The 18,582-nt window shown below is 52.5% G+C and overlaps 2 protein-coding genes and 1 long non-coding RNA gene across 5 annotated transcripts in view; 2 read left to right on the top strand and 1 right to left on the bottom strand.

Annotated features, from left to right (window-relative positions):
- The window catches only part of LOC140421745 (uncharacterized), a 354,082-nt gene that overhangs the window by 15,955 nt on the left and 319,545 nt on the right, over positions 1 to 18,582 (bottom strand). The gene's annotated exons all lie outside the window — the stretch shown is intronic.
- Positions 1 to 18,582, top strand: part of LOC140417895 (uncharacterized) — a 217,435-nt gene that overhangs the window by 43,715 nt on the left and 155,138 nt on the right. The window lies entirely within an intron of this gene.
- LOC140421775 (uncharacterized) overlaps positions 1 to 18,582 on the top strand; it is a 30,799-nt gene that overhangs the window by 9,518 nt on the left and 2,699 nt on the right. For both annotated transcript variants that reach the window (XR_011947062.1, XR_011947061.1), the window contains exon 2: positions 11,901 to 11,990. This is a non-coding gene — a long non-coding RNA (uncharacterized lncRNA). The remainder of the gene's footprint in view (positions 1 to 11,900; positions 11,991 to 18,582) is intronic.

The following is an 18,582-nucleotide window of genomic DNA, read 5'->3' as shown; positions in this document are numbered from 1 at the left end:
TAACCGGGCCAAGGCGGTGCTCCATAGGAAGAAAATAAAATTTGGGATGTTGCAGCCGGCGCGATTGTGGGTCACGCATCAGGGCAAGCACCACTACTTTGAGACGGCGGATGAGGCATAGACATTCATCCAAGAAGAGAAACTGGACTAGATTTGAGAGTTTGATGTTTGGAGAGAAACAGTGAGGTGGTGGTACAGAAATGTAAAGTGGGGAAAGGGGAGGGCTAGTGTACAGCAATGTTGGATGGGGAATTTTTCTCCCCCCGATGGGGGGGGACGCGAAGAAATGTGGGCGCCGGTGGGAAAAGGGACAGGGAAGGGGAATGAGGGAACTGCGCCATAGGGGGCGGGGCCGAGAGGAAAGCGCGGGTATTTTCCTGCGCTATGGAAATTATAGCGGGAAAACAGGCGCAGGAAGGAAGTGAGCCCCACACGCAGGGAGGTCAACGAGTGAACGGGGGAAGCCGAGGTCAGCCAGACTTAGCTGACTTCCGGAAGCAATATGGGGGGAGTAACCAAGCTAGAGGGGCATCTAGCGGGGGGGGGGGGGGGGGGATTAACTGGGTTGCTGCTACTGAGTGCAAGGGGGAGCTGGTTAGAGATGAGGTGGTCGGGGTGGGAAGGCGCTGCCTGGGGACAGACGGGTGCGCGGGACCTGGATGAGGAGATGGCCTAAAAAAGGGGATGGCTAGTCGACGAGGGGGGGGGGGGGGAATGGCCCCCCAATCCGGCTGATCACGTGGAATGCGAGAGGTTTAAATGGGCCGATTAAGAGGGCACGGGTGTTTGCGCACTTAAAGAGACTGAAGGCGGACATAGTCATGCTCCAGGAGACGCACCTGAAGTTGGCGGATCAGGTTAGACTAAGGAAAGGATGGGTGGGACAGGTAGCCCACTCAGGGTTGGACGCGAAAAACAGAGGGGTGACAATATTGGTGGGGAAACGTGTATCATTCGAGGCTAAGAATATAGTGGTGGACAGTGGGGGCAGATATGTGATGGTGAGTGGCAGACTGCAGGGAGAGGCGGTTGTGCTGGTGAATGTGTATGCCCCGAACTGGGATGACGCGGGATTCATGAAGCGAATGCTGGGACGTATCCCGGACCTGGAGGTGGGAAATTTGGTAATGGGGGGGGGGATTTTAACACAGTGCTGGATCTAGACCGGTCCAGATCCAGGACCGGGAGAAGGCCGGCAGCGGCCAAGGTGCTTAAGGGATTTATGGAACAAATGGGGGGAGTGGATCCGTGGAGATTCGCCAGGCCGATGGCTAAAGAGTTCTCTTTCTTCTCCCACGTCCATAAGGTATACTCCCGGATAGACTTTTTCGTTTTGGGAAGGGCACTGATCCTGAAAGTGGCAGGAACGGAGTACTCGGCCATAGCCGTTACAGCCCACGCCCCGCATTGGGTGGATCTGGAACTAGGAGAGGGAGCAGCGCCCACTCTGGCGACTAGATATGGGACTACTGGCGGACGAGGGGGTCTGCGGAAGGGTGAGGGGGTGTATTGAGCGATACCTGGAGGTCAACGATGATGGGGAGGGTCAGGTGGAGGTAGTACGGGAAGCGCTGAAGGCAGTGGTTAGAGGAGAGCTGATCTCCATCACAGCCCACAAGGGGAAACAAGAGGGCAAAGAAAGAGAGAGATAAGTGGGGCAAATTTTGAGGGTGGATAAAAAATATGCGGAGGCCCCAGACGAAGGGCTATATAGAGAAAGACGAAGACTACAGACGGAGTATGACCTGCTGACCACGGGAAAGGCAGAGGCACAGTGGAGGAAGGCACAGGGGATGCAATATGAGTATGGGGAAAAGGCGAGCCGGCAGTTGGCCCACCACCTTCGGAAGAGGATGGCGGCGAGAGAGATCGGGGGAGTTAGGGACGAAACGGGAAATATGGAGCAGAGAGCAGGGAAAGTGATCGAGGTGTTCAAGGCCTTTTATGAGAGGCTATATAAGTCCCAACCCCCGGGGGGAAAAGAAGGCATGCTACACTTTCTGGACCAGCTAAGGTTCCCGAAGGTGAAGGGGCAGGAGGTGGCAGGTCCGGGGACGCCAATCGAGGTGGATGAGGTGATTAAAGGACTGGGGAACATGCAGGCAGGGAAGGCCCCGGGACCAGGCGGGTTTCCGGTGGAATTCTACAGGAAGTATATGGATCTGTTGGCCCCGCTCTTGGCGAGAATCTTTAATGAGGCTAAGGAAAAGGGGATGCTACCCCCGACAATGTCGGAGGCGACGATATCGCTCATCCTGAAACGAGATAAAGACCCGCTGCAATGCGGGTCATACAGGCCTATCTCACTCCTAAATGTAGATTTCAAACTGCTGGCCAAAGTGATGGCGACAAGGATAGAGGATTGCGTCCCAGGGGTGGTGCATGACGATCAGACGGTTTGTAAAGGGGAGACAACTGAATGTTAATGTACGAAGGTTGCTGGGGGTGATGATGACGCCCCCACCGGAGGGGGAGGCAGAGATAGTGTCGGCGATGGATGCAGAGAAGGCATTCGATAGGGTGGAGTGGGACTATCTGTGGGAGGTGCTGAAGAGGTTTGGGTTCGGTGAGGGGTTTATTAGATGGGTCAGACTCATATATGGGGCCCCGATGGCAAGCGTAGTCACAAACCGGCAAAAATCGGGGTATTTTTGGCTACATAGGGGTACAAGACAAGGGTGCCCCCTGTCCCCGTTACTGTTCGCGTTGGCAATTGAACCATTGGCCATAGCGCTGAGGGACTCTAAGAAGTGGAGGGGGGTGCTTAGAGGGGGGGAGGAGCACCGAGTGTCGCTCTACGCAGATGATCTACTGCTATACGTTCCGGACCCAGTAGAGGGGATGCCAGAAGTAATGCAGATACTTAGGGAGTTTGGAGAGTTCTCGGGATACAAACTAAATATAGGGAAGAGCGAGCTTTTTGTAATGCACCCCGGGGAACAGGGTAGGGGGATAGATGCTCTGCCGCTGAGGAGAGTGGTAAGGAACTTCCGATACCTGGGGATCCAGGTGGCCAGGAACTGGGGAACCCTGCACAGACTTAACCTGACGCGACTGGTGGAGCAGATGGAGGAGGACTTTAAGAGGTGGGATATGGTGCCGCTGTCGCTGGCGGGCAGAGTGCAGGCAGTTAAAATGGTGGTCCTCCCGAGGTTTCTTTTCGTGTTTCAGTGCCTCCCCATTCTGATCACAAAGGCCTTTTTTTAAAAAATAGATAGGAGCATTACGAGCTTTGTGTGGGCAGGAAAGACCCCGAGAGTAAAGAGGGGGTTCCTGCAGCGTAACAGGGACAGAGGGGGACTGGCGCTGCCGAGTTTGAGCGACTACTATTGGGCCGCCAATGTGTCGATGGTCTGTAAGTGGATGAGGGAGGAAGAGGGAGCAGCGTGGAAGAAGCTGGAGATGGCGTCCTGTAAGGGAACGATCCTAAAAGCGCTGGTGATGGCGCCGCTGCCATTCTGCCCGAAAAGGTACACCACAAACCCAGTGGTGGTGGCAACCTTGAGGATCTGGGGGCAGTGGAGGCGACACAGGGGAGTGATGGGTGCCTCGGTGTGGTCCCCGATAAGGAATAACCACAGGTTTATCCCAGGGAGGATGGATGGGGGGTTCCAGTGTTGGCAACGAGCAGGAATTAGGAAGCTGAGGGACCTGTTTATAGACGGGACGTTTGCAAGTCTGGGAGCGCTAGAAGAAAAATATAAGTTGCCCCCAGAGAACGCCTTCCGATATATGCAAGTGAGGGCATTTACGAGGCAACAGGTGAGGGAATTTCCGCAGCTCCTGATGCAGGGGATCCAAGATAGAGTGATTTCGGGGGCATGGGTTGGAGAGGGCAAAGTGTCCGAAATATACCGGGAGATGAGGGACGAGGGGGAGGCGATGATAGAGGAGCTGAAGGGTAAATGGGAAGAAGAGCTGGGGGAAGAGATTGAGGAGGGGCTATGGGCGGATGCCCTAAGTAGGGTAAATTCCTCGTCCTCATGTGCCAGGCTTAGCCTGATTCAATTTAAGGTTCTACATAGAGCACATATGATGGGAGCAAGACTGAGCAGGTTTTTCGGGGTCGAGGACAGGTGTGGGAGGTGCTCAGGAAGCTCGGCGAACCACACACACATGTTCTGGTCGTGTCCGGCACTGCATGAGTTCTGGGGGTGTGTGGCAAGGGTAATTTCAAAGGTGGTGAAGGTCCGGGTCAAGCCAGGCTGGGGGTTAGCTATATTTGGGGTTGCGGAAGAACCGGGAGTGCAGGAGGCGAAAGAGGCCGATATTTTGGCCTTTGCGTCCCTAGTAGCCCGGCGTAGGATTCTACTCATGTGGAATGAAGCGAAGCCCCCGGGCGTGGAGGCCTGGATAAACGACATGGCAGGGTTCATAAGATTGGAACGAATAAAATTTGCGTTGAGAGGATCGGCTCAGGGGTTCTCCAGGCGGTGGCAACCGTTCCTTGACTATCTCGCGGAACGATAATGAAAAGATAGAAATGACAGCAGCAGCAACCCAGGGGGAGGGGGAGGGGGGGAGCACTATTCTGTGATTTTGCTATTTGTTTTTCTTTTTTAGTTTTTGTTGTAAGTTCAATATATTGTTTAAATAATGTTATTTACCAGTGATGCACTAAGCGTCAAGAACCACAAAGACATGTGAGACTTTAACTAAGGCTTTAATACACTACATAGGAAGCTTACCCGACACAGACGACCCCAGACAAAATGGGTCCGGTCTCAGAAGTTGGGTCTTATACTTAACTCCCGGGGGAGTGGCTAAGGCGGAGCTCTCCGTGGCCAGGTCTGGTTACATACAGGTGACCGAACCTCTACAGAGCTAGAGTACAATACACAGTACCATACACAGGATTACAGGGCCACGTTACACACAACTATTATATAACTATGTACAATGCTAGGGAAGTACAGTGGTGTATCACCCCTTGTTTAGAAGGAAGTCCGGGGTGAAAATATGGAGTAGCAAACACAGTGAACAGGGAGTAACGAACAGAGTCCATCAGGAGGTTCCGTGTCGTCAGAGGTCGAGACGAACGATGGGTTTGGTCGGTCTCTTTGAACGTCGGAGCTGCGGCGCTGAGGTAGTGTCCGGCGGTATCTGTGCGGTCGGTGGTGCTGGGTCGCGAGGCGGCATGACGTCCCCCACCGCTTCGGCTGGCTCAAGGCGAAACTGCGGGATGACAGCGGCTGGCACGGAGTACTAACAGGCCGAGGGATCGACGGGAGCAGAGAGGGAGCGGGGTGGAGGTTGCGGGGCGGGGGCGGCAGGGGCCCCAGAGGGGGCCAGGTCCTTGATGGAGACGGTCTCCTCACGCCCATCGGGGTACGCTATGTACGCGTACTGTGGGTTGGCGTGGAGGAGACGGACTCTCTCCATCAGGGGCTCCGCCTTAGAGGTCCGCACGTGCTTGCGGAGCAGGACGTCTCCCGGGGACAGGAGCCAGGATGGAAGCGATGTCACGGATGCCGATCTGGAGAAGAGAAACATCCGCTCATGAGGGGTAGCATTCGTTGCAGTACACAAAAGGGACCGGATGGAGTGGAGTGCGGCAGGGAGGGCCTCCTGCCAACGGGAGACTGGTAGGCCTTTGGACTTGAGGGCTAGCAGCACGGCCTTCCAAACTGTTGCGTTCTCCCTCTCCACCTGTCCGTTCCCCCGGGAGTTGTAACTGGTCGTCCTGCTCGAGGCAACGCCCCTGGCGAGCAGGTACCGACGCAGCTCCTCACTCATGAAGGAGGAGCCCCGGTCACTGTGAATGTAATTGGGATAACCGAACAGCATGAAGAGGTCGTGCAATGCTTTGATGACGGTGGCGGAGGTCATGTCTGGGCAGGGAATGGCGAAGGGGAACCGCGAGTACTCGTCGATGACGTTGAGGAAGTACGTGTTGCGGTTGTGGGTGGGAAGGGGCCCTTCGAAGTCAATGCTGAGACGTTCAAAGGGGCGGGTAGCCTTGATTAGGTGCGCCTTGTCTGGCTTGTAGAATTGCGGCTTGCACTCCACACAGACTTGGCAGTCCCTAGTCATGGCCTTGACCTCCTCGACTGAGAAGGGCAGGTTGTGGCCCTTGGTGTAGTGGTAGAGCCGCCTGACGCCCGGGTGACAGAGGTCATTATGTAGTGCCCGCAGTCGGTCATCCTGTGCGTTGGCACAAGTACTACGGGACAGGGCATCAGGATGATCATTGAGCTTACCTGGCCGGTATAAGATAGTATAATTGTAGGTGGAGAGTTCGATCCTCCACCGTAATATCTTATTATTTTTGATTTTACCTCGTTGTTTGTTGTCGAACATGAACGCAACTGATCGTTGGTCAGTAACGAGATAAATGGTTTTCCGGCCAGGTAGTGCCTCCAGTGCCGGACGGCTTCCACTATGGCTTGTGCCTCCTTCTCAACAGAGAAGTGGCGGATCTCGGGGCCTTGGAGTGTGCGGGAAAAGAAGGCGATGGGCCTGCCCGCCTGGTTGAGGGTGGCACCCAGGGCAAAGTCGGAGGCATCGCTCTCGACTTGGAATGGTGCAGACTTGTCTACCGCATGCATGGCGGCTTTGGCGATAGCGGTTTTTAGGAGGTGGAAGGCCTGGCAGGCCTCGGGCGGGAGGGGGAATGAGGGGGAACGGAGGAGGGGTCGGGCCTTGTCAGCGTACTCGGGCACCCACTGGGCATAGTAGGCAAAGAACCCGAGGAATCGCCTCAGTTCTTTGGGGCAGGTGGGAATGGGGAGTTCGAGAAGGGGGCGCAGATGGTCGGGATCGGGGCCGAGGACACCGTTCTCCACCACGTAGCCGAGTATGGCGAGGCGGGTGGTGCCGAAAACACATTTTGCCTCGTTGTATGTGAGATTGAGGCGTTTGGCAGTTTGGAGGAATTTAGTGAGGTTGATGTCATGGTCCTGCTGGTTGTGGCCGCAGATGGTGACGTTGTCCAGATACGGGAAGGTAGCCCGCAGTCTGTTCTGGTCCACCATTCGGTCCATCTCCCGTTGGAAGACCGAGACTCCATTGGTGACGCCAAAGGGTACCCTAAGAAAGTGGTAGAGGCGGCCGTCCGCCTCGAAGGCCGTGAAGTTACGGTCCTCCAGGCGGATAGGGAGCTGGTGGTAGGCGGATTTCAAGTCTATGGTGGAGAACACCCGGTACTGTGCAATCCAGTTGACCATGTCAGATATGCGGGGGAGGGAATACGCATCAAGCAGCGTGTACCGGTTGATGGTCTGACTGTAGTCAATGACCATGCGGTGTTTCTCGCTAGACTTGACTACCACCACTTGGGCTCGCCAGGGGCTGGTGCTGTGAGCAATGATCTTTTCCGAGAGAAGGCGTTTAATCTCCGCTCGAATGAATTGGCGGTCCCCGAAACTGTAACGCCAACTTTTAGTAGCCACGGGCTTGCAGTCGGGGGTGAGATTAGCAAACCGTGAAGGGGGGGGATCCTGAGCGTGGAGAGACTACAGGTGGGACCCGGGGGGGATCAGGGAAGAACTGGGGGTTGGAGACCGTGAGGGGAGGGGAGGGGCCCGTTAAAATGTAAGGTGAGGCTGCGCAGGTGGCATTGGAAGTCCAGGCCGAGGATCACGGCGGCGCAGAGGTGAGGGAGGACCATGAATTTGAAATCCTGGACCACCGCGCCGTTCACTGAGAGGGTGACGATGCAGTAGCCCGAAACCTCGGCCGACTGGGAGTTGGAGGCCATGGAAATATGCCTGTGCGTGGGTAGTACATTGAGGGATCAGCAGCGCACGGTGTCCGGGTGGAGGAAGCTCTCCGTGCTGCCGCTGTCGAAGAGGCAGGTAACAGTGAAACGATTTACCTGAACCTCCATGGTGGATCTGGCGAGCTGATGCGGTCGGTCCTGGTCGAGGACGATGGATGCGATGGTGGAGCTGTTGGAGAAGGGTGCCGGATCCGGGGAGCGGCCTGCGGAAGAAGGTGGCGGCGCCCAGGCGTCGTAGGCTGCTGTTGGAGGGCAGGTTGCTGTCGCTGGCTGCATCTCAGTTGTTTGCAGCATTTCGGTCGAGTGCGCAGGACCGGAAGTGACGATCGGCGGTGGACCGGAAGTGACGTAAGTCGGGGTTCCGGGCGGCGCCCATGCAGACCACGTGGAGGGGGGGCCAGAGGTCGAGTGTGCAGGTCCGAAAGTGACGATCGGCGGCGGGGCGGACCCGGAAGCGACGATCGGCAGCGGACCGGAAGTGACGTGCGGCGGACCGGAAGTGAAGGGAGCCGGGCCGGGGATAATCAAAGATGGCAGCGCCCATGCGTCGCACATGTCGAATATCGAGCCGGGAACGGAGGATGGCGGCACCCAGGAGTAGCAGGCCGCGGTGTTGGACCCCGAGGCAGCAGTGGAGCAGCAGACATTTGAAAAATGGCCTTTCTTGCCACAGGCTGAACAGGTAGCATCTCTAGCAGGACAGCGTTTCCTGGGGTGTTTTGCCTGGCCACAAAAGTAACACTGGGGCCCAGGCATTATTTTTACTGCTGGTGTGGCTGGGTGGGCCATGACTTGCAGGGGTTGTTGCTGGGAGGTAGCGGCCACGTAGGGAACGTGGGCAGGCGCATAGGAAGTTTGTGCTGGCGTGTAGGACACATTATTGTCATAGGCTGCCTGTTGGGCCTCTGCCATAGTGACTGCCGTGTCCAGAGTCAGGGTAGTTTGTGCCAGTAGGAGTTGGCGAATTGGGACGGAAGCGATGCCAGCTACAAAGGCATCGAGTGCCAGGGCCTGCTCAGCAGGCTCAGCGGTGCTCAGCGGTGACTGCTGGCGCGTTGCAGGTGAGCACGAGAGCACGGAGGTCCCGAACGAAGACGGATCAGGGTTCACCCGGCTGCTGGTGCCGGGAGGCGAGGCGGTGGCGGGCGTAAATAGAATGAACAGTTCGTGCATACCAGCTTTTGAGCTTCACGATGGCGTCGGCGTAGGTCGTAGTTCCCGTGATGAGGTCGAAAAGGCCGTAGTCGAGCCGTGAGCACAGGAGGTTGAGTCGGTCAGCGTCCGTTTTGGCGAAGGCGGAGGATGCTTCCAGGTAGGCCTCGAAACACCGGAGCCAGCAGGTGAAAAGGTGACCGCGCGTGGAGCGTGGGGGTCGAGCGAGAGCTTGTCGGGTTTCAGAGCAGCCTCCATTATAACTGTAGTGTATTAAATTGATGCACTAAGCGTCAAGAACCACAAAGACATGTGAGACTTTAACTAAGGCTTTAATACACTACATAGGTGTCTATGGTGGAGAACACCCGGTACTGTGCAATCCAGTTGACCATGTCAGATATGTGGGGGAGGGGATACGCATCAAGCAGCGTGTACCGGTTGATGGTCTGACTGTAGTCAATGACTATGCGGTGTTTCTCGCTAGACTTGACTACCACCACTTGGGCTCGCCAGGGGCTGGTGCTGTGAGCAATGATCTTTTCCGAGAGAAGGCGTTTAATCTCCGCTCGAATGAATTGGCGGTCCCCGAAACTGTAACGCCAACTTTTAGTAGCCACGGGCTTGCAGTCGGGGGTGAGATTAGCAAACCGTGAAGGGGGGGGATCCTGAGCGTGGAGAGACTACAGGTGGGACCCGGGGGGGGATCAGGGAAGAACTGGGGGTTGGAGACCGGGAGGGGAGGGGAGGGGGCCGTTAAAACGCAAGGTGAGGCTGCGCAGGTGGCATTGGAAGTCCAGGCCGAGGATCACGGCGGCGCAGAGGTGAGGGAGGACCATGAATTTGAAATCCTGGACCACCGCGCCGTTCACTGAGAGGGTGACGATGCAGTAGCCCGAAACCTCGGCCGACTGGGAGTTGGAGGCCATGGAAATATGCCTGCGCGTGGGTAGTACATTGAGGGATCAGCAGCGCACGGTGTCCGGGTGGAGGAAGCTCTCCGTGCTGCCGCTGTCGAAGAGGCAGGTAACAGTGAAACGATTTACCTGAACCTCCATGGTGGATCTGGCGAGCTGATGCGGTCGGTCCTGGTCGAGGACGATGGATGCGATGGTGGAGCTGTTGGAGAAGGGTGCCGGATCCGGGGAGCGGCCTGCGGAAGAAGGTGGCGGCGCCCAGGCGTCGTAGGCTGCTGTTGGAGGGCAGGTTGCTGTCGCTGGCTGCATCTCAGTTGTTTGCAGCATTTCGGTCGAGTGCGCAGGACCGGAAGTGACGATCGGCGGTGGACCGGAAGTGACGTAAGTCGGGGTTCCGGGCGGCGCCCATGCAGACCACGTGGAGGGGGGGCCAGAGGTCGAGTGTGCAGGTCCGAAAGTGACGATCGGCGGCGGGGCGGACCCGGAAGCGACGATCGGCAGCGGACCGGAAGTGACGTGCGGCGGACCGGAAGTGAAGGGAGCCGGGCCGGGGATAATCAAAGATGGCAGCGCCCATGCGTCGCACATGTCGAATATCGAGCCGGGAACGGAGGATGGCGGCACCCAGGAGTAGCAGGCCGCGGTGTTGGACCCCGAGGCAGCAGTGGAGCAGCAGACATTTGAAAAATGGCCTTTCTTGCCACAGGCTGAACAGGTAGCATCTCTAGCAGGACAGCGTTTCCTGGGGTGTTTTGCCTGGCCACAAAAGTAACACTGGGGCCCAGGCATTATTTTTACTGCTGGTGTGGCTGGGTGGGCCATGACTTGCAGGGGTTGTTGCTGGGAGGTAGCGGCCACGTAGGGAACGTGGGCAGGCGCATAGGAAGTTTGTGCTGGCGTGTAGGACACATTATTGTCATAGGCTGCCTGTTGGGCCTCTGCCATAGTGACTGCCGTGTCCAGAGTCAGGGTAGTTTGTGCCAGTAGGAGTTGGCGAATTGGGACGGAAGCGATGCCAGCTACAAAGGCATCGAGTGCCAGGGCCTCAGTGCTCTGCTCAGCGGAGACTGCTGGCGCGTTGCAGGTGAGCGCGAGGGCACGGAGGTCCCGAACGAACACGGATAGGGGTTCACCCGGCTGCTGGTGCCGGGAGGCGAGGCGGTGGCGGGCGTAAATAGAATGAACAGTTCGTGCATACCGGCTTTTGAGCTTCACGATGGCGTCGGCGTAGGTCGTAGTTCCCGTGATGAGGTCGAAAAGGCCGTAGTCGAGCCGTGAGCACAGGAGGTTGAGTCGGTCAGCGTCCGTTTTGACGAAGGCGGAGGATGCTTCCAGGTAGGCCTCGAAACACCGGAGCCAGCAGGTGAAAAGGTGATCCGCGCGTGGAGCGTGCGGGTCGAGCGAGAGCCTGTCGGGTTTCAGAGCAGCCTCCATTATAACTGTAGTGTATTAAATTGATGCACTAAGCGTCAAGAACCACAAAGACATGTGAGACTTTAACTAAGGCTTTAATACACTACATAGGAAGCTTACCCGACACAGATGACCCCAGACAAAATGGGGCCGGTCCCAGAAGTTGGGTCTTATACTTAACTCCCGGGGGAGTGGCTAAGGCGGAGCTCTCCGTGGCCAGGTCTGGTTACATACAGGTGACCGAACCTCTACAGAGCTAGAGTACAATACACAGTACCATACACAGGATTACAGGGCCACGTTACACACAACTATTATATAACTATGTACAATGCTAGGGAAGTACAGTGGTGTATCACCACAACCAGTTAATGTATAATCCCTTGTTGAGTTGTAAAAACGGAAACATTTTTGTTTGAAAAATTTTAATAAAATATTTTTTTTAAAAAGGCCCGAAACCATTTCCACCAGCTTTAATCATGTGAAGCAGTGCGCATGCGCGGTAGCCCTGATCTGTCAGCAGAAGGAGAGAATGTTGTGAATTTCTCTCCTGGACTGACAGGGATGGATTCTGCAAACTCCTTTTACAGGGGGTTGGAAGGGGAGGATTTACACACAGCAAACTCAAACCAAGAGAAATGTTTGTCTCTTCTCAATGTTTAATCTTGGACTGACAGTGTGATGACTTCTGTTTACAGGACTTTGGAAGAGCAGAATTTGAAGACAGAAAACACAAACCAAACATCAGATCAAAATGTGACAGTCACTCGATTAATCGGAAACAAAATGTAAGTCTGTGGAAAAAAATATTCAAACATCTGTGTGACTGGAAATGGGGATGAGCAATATCATAGAGACATGAAGCATTGCGCAGGTCAAAGAGACATATCCTGCGTGAGTGAGACACAGACAGTGAGAATTTGAAACTTGGTAATTTGGTGCAGAGGTAACCAGGAATGAAATGAAAATCGCTTATTGTCACAAGTAGACTTCAAATGAAGTTACTGTGAAAAGCCCCTAGTCGCCACATTCCGGCGCCTGTTCGGGGAGGCTGTTACGGGAATTGAACCGTGCTGCTGGCCTGCGTTAGTCTGCTTTCAAAGCCAGCGATTTAGCCCTGTGTTAAACAGCCCCTAAAAAAAAATGAAATGAAAATCGCTTATTGTCACAAGTAGGCTTCAATGAAGTTACTGTGAAAAGACCCTAGTCGCCACATTCCGGCGCCTGAGTGGTTAATCTAATTGTGCTGTTTTTCAGTTAAAAGTGCAGTGTAGATTAGTGTCTGGTTGGTTGAAGCTGCCCCCACCCTAATTGCTGAGAGGCAGTTATCTGGCAGTCACCTGAGGCCTGTTTAGGGGCACAAAGGTACACATTGTATTCTTCTCTTGAAGTTTTAGTGTGAGTCATCCTGAAGTCTGTATAAAAGACAGACAGAAAGCGCATTCAGTAAGGTCAAAGAGACATATCCTGAGTGAGTGAGACACAGACAGAGTGAGAATTTGAAACTTGGTAATTTGGTGCAGTGAGGTAATTCGGTGCCGAGTGGGAGAAGGTGCTTTTTCCTGACTGTTTTGTTCTCTCTCTTTCTTCGCGGCCTAGTTTCGGGGGCCGTTCGGAGGAGGAGGAGCAGTCTCTGTGTGAGTATAAAAACCTAACGGTAACTTCCCTTTTTCCACTTTTGTTTTCAAAAGTGACATCAGAGGGAAGCTGTGATCTGATTGGTTGATAGCAAATCTGCCCCAAATTTCAAAAAAACACAGCTAAACTCGTAAACTTAAATTAAACGAATTAATTAATTAGAGATGGCTGGTCAGGTGATGTTCTTGAGCTGCTTGATGTGGGAGCTGGCAGATCCCATTGCGAGCGACAGCGACCACATCTGCAGTAAGTGTTGGCTGCTCGAAGAGCTCCGGCTCAGAGTTGATGAGCTGGAATCTGAGCTTCAAACACTGAGACACATCCGGGAGGGGGAGACTTACCTGGACACTGTGTTTCAGGAGGCTGTCACACCTGGAGAGTAAGTAGTTTAAATCCTGCCAGTGGCCAGGGACAGCAGGGTGTGACTGCAAGTCAGGCAGGTAAAGGGAACCAGCAGTCAGAAACTCAGGAGCCTCAGCCCTTGACCCTGTCCAACAGGAACGAGGCACTTGCTCCCTGTGTGGATGGCGAACAGGGCTGCAGGAAGGATAAGTCAGCTGACCAAGGCACCATGGTTCAGCAGGCCATTCAAGGGGAGGGAGTAAATAGGCAAGTTGTAGTTGTAGGGGATTCTATTATCAGGGGGATAGATAGTATCCTTTGTGAGCAGGATAAAGAGTCCCGCATGGTATGTTGCCTGCCTGGTGCTAGGGTGCAGGACATCTCTGACCGGCTTGAAAGGATACTGGAGAGGGAGGGGGAGGATCCAGTTGTTGTGGTCCATGTCGGTACCAACAACATAGGCAAGTCTAGGAACGAGAACCTGTTTAGAGATTATAAAGAGTTAGGATTCAAATTAAAAAAACAGGTCCTCAAGGGTCATAATCTCCAGATTACTGCCCGAGCCACGTGCAAATTGGCATAGGGAGGCAAGAATAAGGGAAGTTAACACGTGACTAAAAGAGTGGTGTGGGAAAGAGAGGTTCCTTTTCATGGGACACTGGCATCAGTTTTGGGACAGGGGGCACCTGTACCGTTGGGATGGTCTCCACCTGAACCGAGCTGGGACCAGTGTCCTGGCGAAAAGAGTAAATAGGGTGGTCAATAGGACTTTAAACTAGAGATTGGGGAGGGAAGGGAAAGTCAGGGAACCAAGAGGTGAAGTAATCAGTGGGAAGCCGAGCTGCTTAGGAATACAAAAAGCACGAAAAGACAGAACTCAGGCGAGGTTACGATAGTCCCCATCTCACAAAATATGACCCAGTGTATGGAAAGGCTCAGCAAACCAAGGTCCACCACACTAAGAAAACAAAAAGGGACGGTCAATAGAGAATTAAAGGTGCTATATTTAAATGCGCGCAGTGTACGGAACAAGGTAGATGAGCTTGTGGCCCAGATTGTGACTGGCAGGTATGATGTGGTAGGCATCACAGAGACGTGGTTGCAGCGGGTTCAGGACTCGCATTTAAACATCCAGGGATTCACAACTTATCGAAAAGACAGAGAGGTGGGCAGAGGGGGCGGGGTTGCCTTGTTAATTAGGAATGAAATTAAATCAATAGCACTGGGTTTCCTCCGGGTGCTCCGGTTTCCTCCCACAGTCCAAAGATGTGCAGGTTAGGTGGATTGGCCATGATAAATTGCCCTTAGTGTCCAAAATTGCCCTTAGTGTTGGGTGGGGTTACTGGGTTATGGGGATAGGGTGGAGGTGTTGACTTTGGGTAGGGTGCTCTTTCCAAGAGCCGGTGCAGACTCGATGGGCCGAATGGCCTCCTTCTGCACTGTAAATTCTATGATAATCTATGATAAACGACATAGGGTCAGATGATGTGGAGTCTGTGTGGGTAGAGTTGAGGAACCACAAAGGCAAAAAAACCATAATGGGAGTTATGTACAGGCCTCCTAACAGTGGTCAGGACCAGGGGCACAAAATGCACCACGAAATAGAAAGTGCATGTCAGAAAGGCAAGGTCACAGTGATCATGGGGGACTTCAATATGCAGGTGGACTGGGTAAATAATACTGCCAGTGGACCCAAGGAAAGGGAATTCATTGAATGTTTACAGGAGGACTTTTTGGAACAGCTTGTGATGGAGCCCACGAGGGAACAGGCCATTCTGGACTTAGTGTTATGTAATGAGCCAGACTTGATTAAAGATCTTAAAGTAAGGGAACACTTAGGAGGCAGTGATCATAATATGGTAGAATTCAATCTGCAATTTGAAAGAAAGAAGGTAGAATCAGATGTAAAGGTGTTACAGTTAAATAAAGGTAACTACAGGGGCATGAGGGAGGAACTGACTTAAATCGACTGGGAGCAGAGCCTAGTGGGAAAGACAGTAGAACAGCAATGGCAGGAGTTTCTGGGAGTAATTGAGGACACAGTACAGAAGTTCATCCCAAAGAAAAGAAAGGTTATCAGAGGGGGGATTAGGCAGCCATGGCTGACAAAGGAAGTTAGGGAATGCATCAAAGCAAAAGAGAAAGCCTATAATGTGGCAAAGAGTAGTGGGAAGTCAGAAGATTGGGAAGGCTACAAAAACAAACAGAGGATAACAAAGAGAGGATCAAATATGAAGGTAGGCTAGCCAGTAACATTAGGAATGATAGTAAAAGTTTCTTTAAATACATTAAAAACAAACGGGAGGCAAAAGTAGACATTGGGCCGCTCCAAAATGACGCTGGTAATCTAGTGATGGGAGACAAGGAAATAGCTGAGGAACTAAATAAGTACTTTGCGTCAGTCTTCACAGTAGAAGACATGAGTAATATCCCAACAATTCAGGAGAGTCAGGGGGCAGAGTTGAATATGGTAGCCATCACAAAGGAGAAAGTGCTAGAGAAACTAAGAGGTCTAAAAATTGATAAATCTCCGGGCCCAGATGGGCTACATCCTAGAGTTCTAAAGGAGATAGCTGAAGAAATAGTGGAGGCGTTAGTTATGATCTTTCAAAAGTCACTGGAGTCAGGGAAAGTCCCAGAGGATTGGAAAATCGCTGTTGTAACACCCCTGTTCAAGAAGGGAACAAGAAAAATGTTGGAAAATTATAGGCCAATTAGCCTAACCTCGGTTGTTGGCAAGATTCTAGAATCCATCGTTAAGGATGAGATTTCTAAATTCTTGGAAGTGCAGGGTCGGATTAGGACAAGTCAGCATGGATTTAGTAAGGGGAGGTCGTGCCTGACAAACCTGTTAGAGTTCTTTGAAGAGATAACAAACAGGTTAGTCCAAGGAGAGCCAATGGATGTTATCTATCTTGATTTCCAAAAGGCCTTTGATAAGGTGCCTCACGGGAGACTGCTGAGTAAAATAAGGGCCCATGGTATTCGAGGCAAGGTACTAACATGGATTGACGATTGGCTGTCAGGCAGAAGGCAGAGAGTTGGGATAAAAGGTTCTTTTTCGGAATGGCAACCGGTGACGAGTGGTGTCCCGCAGGGTTCAGTGTTGGGGCCACAGCTGTTCTCTTTATATATTAACGATCTAGATGACGGGACTGGGGGCATTCTGGCTAAGTTTGCCGATGATACAAAGATAGGTGGAGGGGCAGGTAGTATTAAGGAGGTGGGGAGGCTGCAGAAAGATTTAGACAGTTTAGGAGAGTGGTCCAAGAAATGGCTGATGAAATTCAACGTGGGCAAGTGCGAGGTCTTGCACTTTGGAAAAAAGAATAGAGGCATGGACTATTTTCTAAACGGTGGCAAAATTCATAATGCTGAAGTGCAAAGGGACTTGGGAGTCCTAGTCCAGGATTCTCTAAAGGTAAACTTGCAGGTTGAGTCCATAATAAAGAAAGCAAATGCAATGTTGTCATTTATCTCAAGAGGCTTGGAATATAAAAGCAGGGATGTGCGTCTGAAGCTTTATAAAGCATTAGTTAGGCCCCATTTAGAATACTGTGAGCAATTTTGGGCCCCACACCTCAGGAAGGACATACTGGCACTGGAGCGGGTCCAGCGGAGATTCACACGGATGATCCCAGGAATGGTAGGTCTAACATACGATGAACGTCTGAGGATCCTGGGATTATATTCATTGGAGTTTAGGAGGTTGAGGGGAGATCTAATAGAAACTTACAAGATAATGAATGGCTTAGATTGGATGGACGTCGGGAAGTTGTTTCCATTAGCAGGGGAGACTAGGACCCAGGGGCACAGCCTTAGAATAAAAGGGAGTCACTTTAGAACAGAGATGAGGAGAAATTTCTTCAGCCAGAGAGTGGTGGGTCTGTGGAATTCATTGCCACAGAGGGCGAAGGAGGCCGGGACATTGCGTGTCTTTAAGACAGAAGTTGATAAATTCTTGATTTCTCGAGGAATTAAGGGCTATGGAGAGAGAGAGCGGGTAAATGGAGTTGAAATCAGCAATGATTGAATGGTGGAGTGGACTCGATGGGCCGAATGGCCTTATTTCCGCTCCTCTGTCTTATGGTCTTATGAAGTGAAATGAAAATCGCTTTTTGTCACAAGTAGGATTCAAATGAAATTTCTGTGAAAAGCCCCTAGTCGCCACATTCCGGTGCCTGTTCGGGAAGGCTGGTACTGGAATTGAACCGTGCTGCTGGCCTGCCTTGGTCTGTTTAAAAGCCAGCTATTTAGCCCTGTGCTAAACCAGCCCCAGATTTGAAATGAGTTGCTGTTTAACCAGGAGCCTGTGTTGATCAATGAGGACAGGGTGATGAGTGAGTGAATGGAATTAGTGCAGAGGACAGAGGCAGCAGAGATTGGGATCAACTCAAGCTCATCACTGGTTGAATGTCGGAGGCTGGTCATGAGTGTGCAGAAATAGTGAAGTCTCGAGGTAATAACCGAATCGATCAGTTTCACAAATCTGAGACAGGACCAAGTCCGGCGGTCGGAATGAGATGGAAACTCATTCGAGGAGCTGGCAGAGATATGTGATCCGAAACTTAGCTGGCGGCTCTGAAGAAGTCAAATGGACTCGAAAACGTTAACTCTGTTTCTTTCTCCACAGATACTGCCCAATCTATTGAGTTTATTCAGCATTTTCTATTCTTATTTCAGATTTCGAGAATCTGGTAGCACAGTGGCGAGCACAGTTGCTTCACAGCTCCAGGGTCCCAGGTTCGATTCCCGGCTTGGGTCACTGTCTGTCTGAAGGTTGCACTTTCTCGCCGTGTCTGCGTGGGTTTCCTCCCACAGTCCAAAGATGTGCAGGTTATGTGGGTTGCCAATGCAAAATTGCCTTTAGTGTCCAAAAAATTTAAGTGGGGTTACTGGGTTATGGGGATAGGGTGGACGTGTTGCCTGAGGTAGGGTGCTCTTTCCAAGGGTCGGTGCAGACTCGATGGGCCGAATGGCCTTCTTCTGCTCTGTAAATTCTATGACTCTATTTTGCTTTTATTTTAGTGAAGTATTTTTCCATGATTATGAACTGCCTGGTTCAGCCTTGCACTGTTTTCATGGAGAGTTGATGGAGTCAGTGGGTCGGGAGTGGAGTTTGTCGTGGGGACTGAAGACAGTGAAAGACAGATCTTTCCATATTTAAATGGAGGAAATTTCTGTTAACCCAGTACTGGATGTCAGACAAGTCAGGATGGTGTGACTTGGATTGTAACTTGAATATGATGCTGTTCACATACGCCTTACTTCAGTGAGCCTTACTTCAGTGGTAGGGAAATTACTGGAGAGAATTCTTCGAGACAGGATCTACTCCCATTTGGAAGCAAATGGACGTATTAGTGAGAGGCAGCACGGTTTTGTGAAGGGGAGGTCGTGTCT

Source organism: Scyliorhinus torazame, chromosome 5 (assembly GCF_047496885.1).
Source record: "Scyliorhinus torazame isolate Kashiwa2021f chromosome 5, sScyTor2.1, whole genome shotgun sequence".
Lineage (NCBI taxonomy): Eukaryota > Metazoa > Chordata > Chondrichthyes > Carcharhiniformes > Scyliorhinidae > Scyliorhinus > Scyliorhinus torazame.
This window is presented reverse-complemented; position numbering and strand designations above follow the sequence as displayed.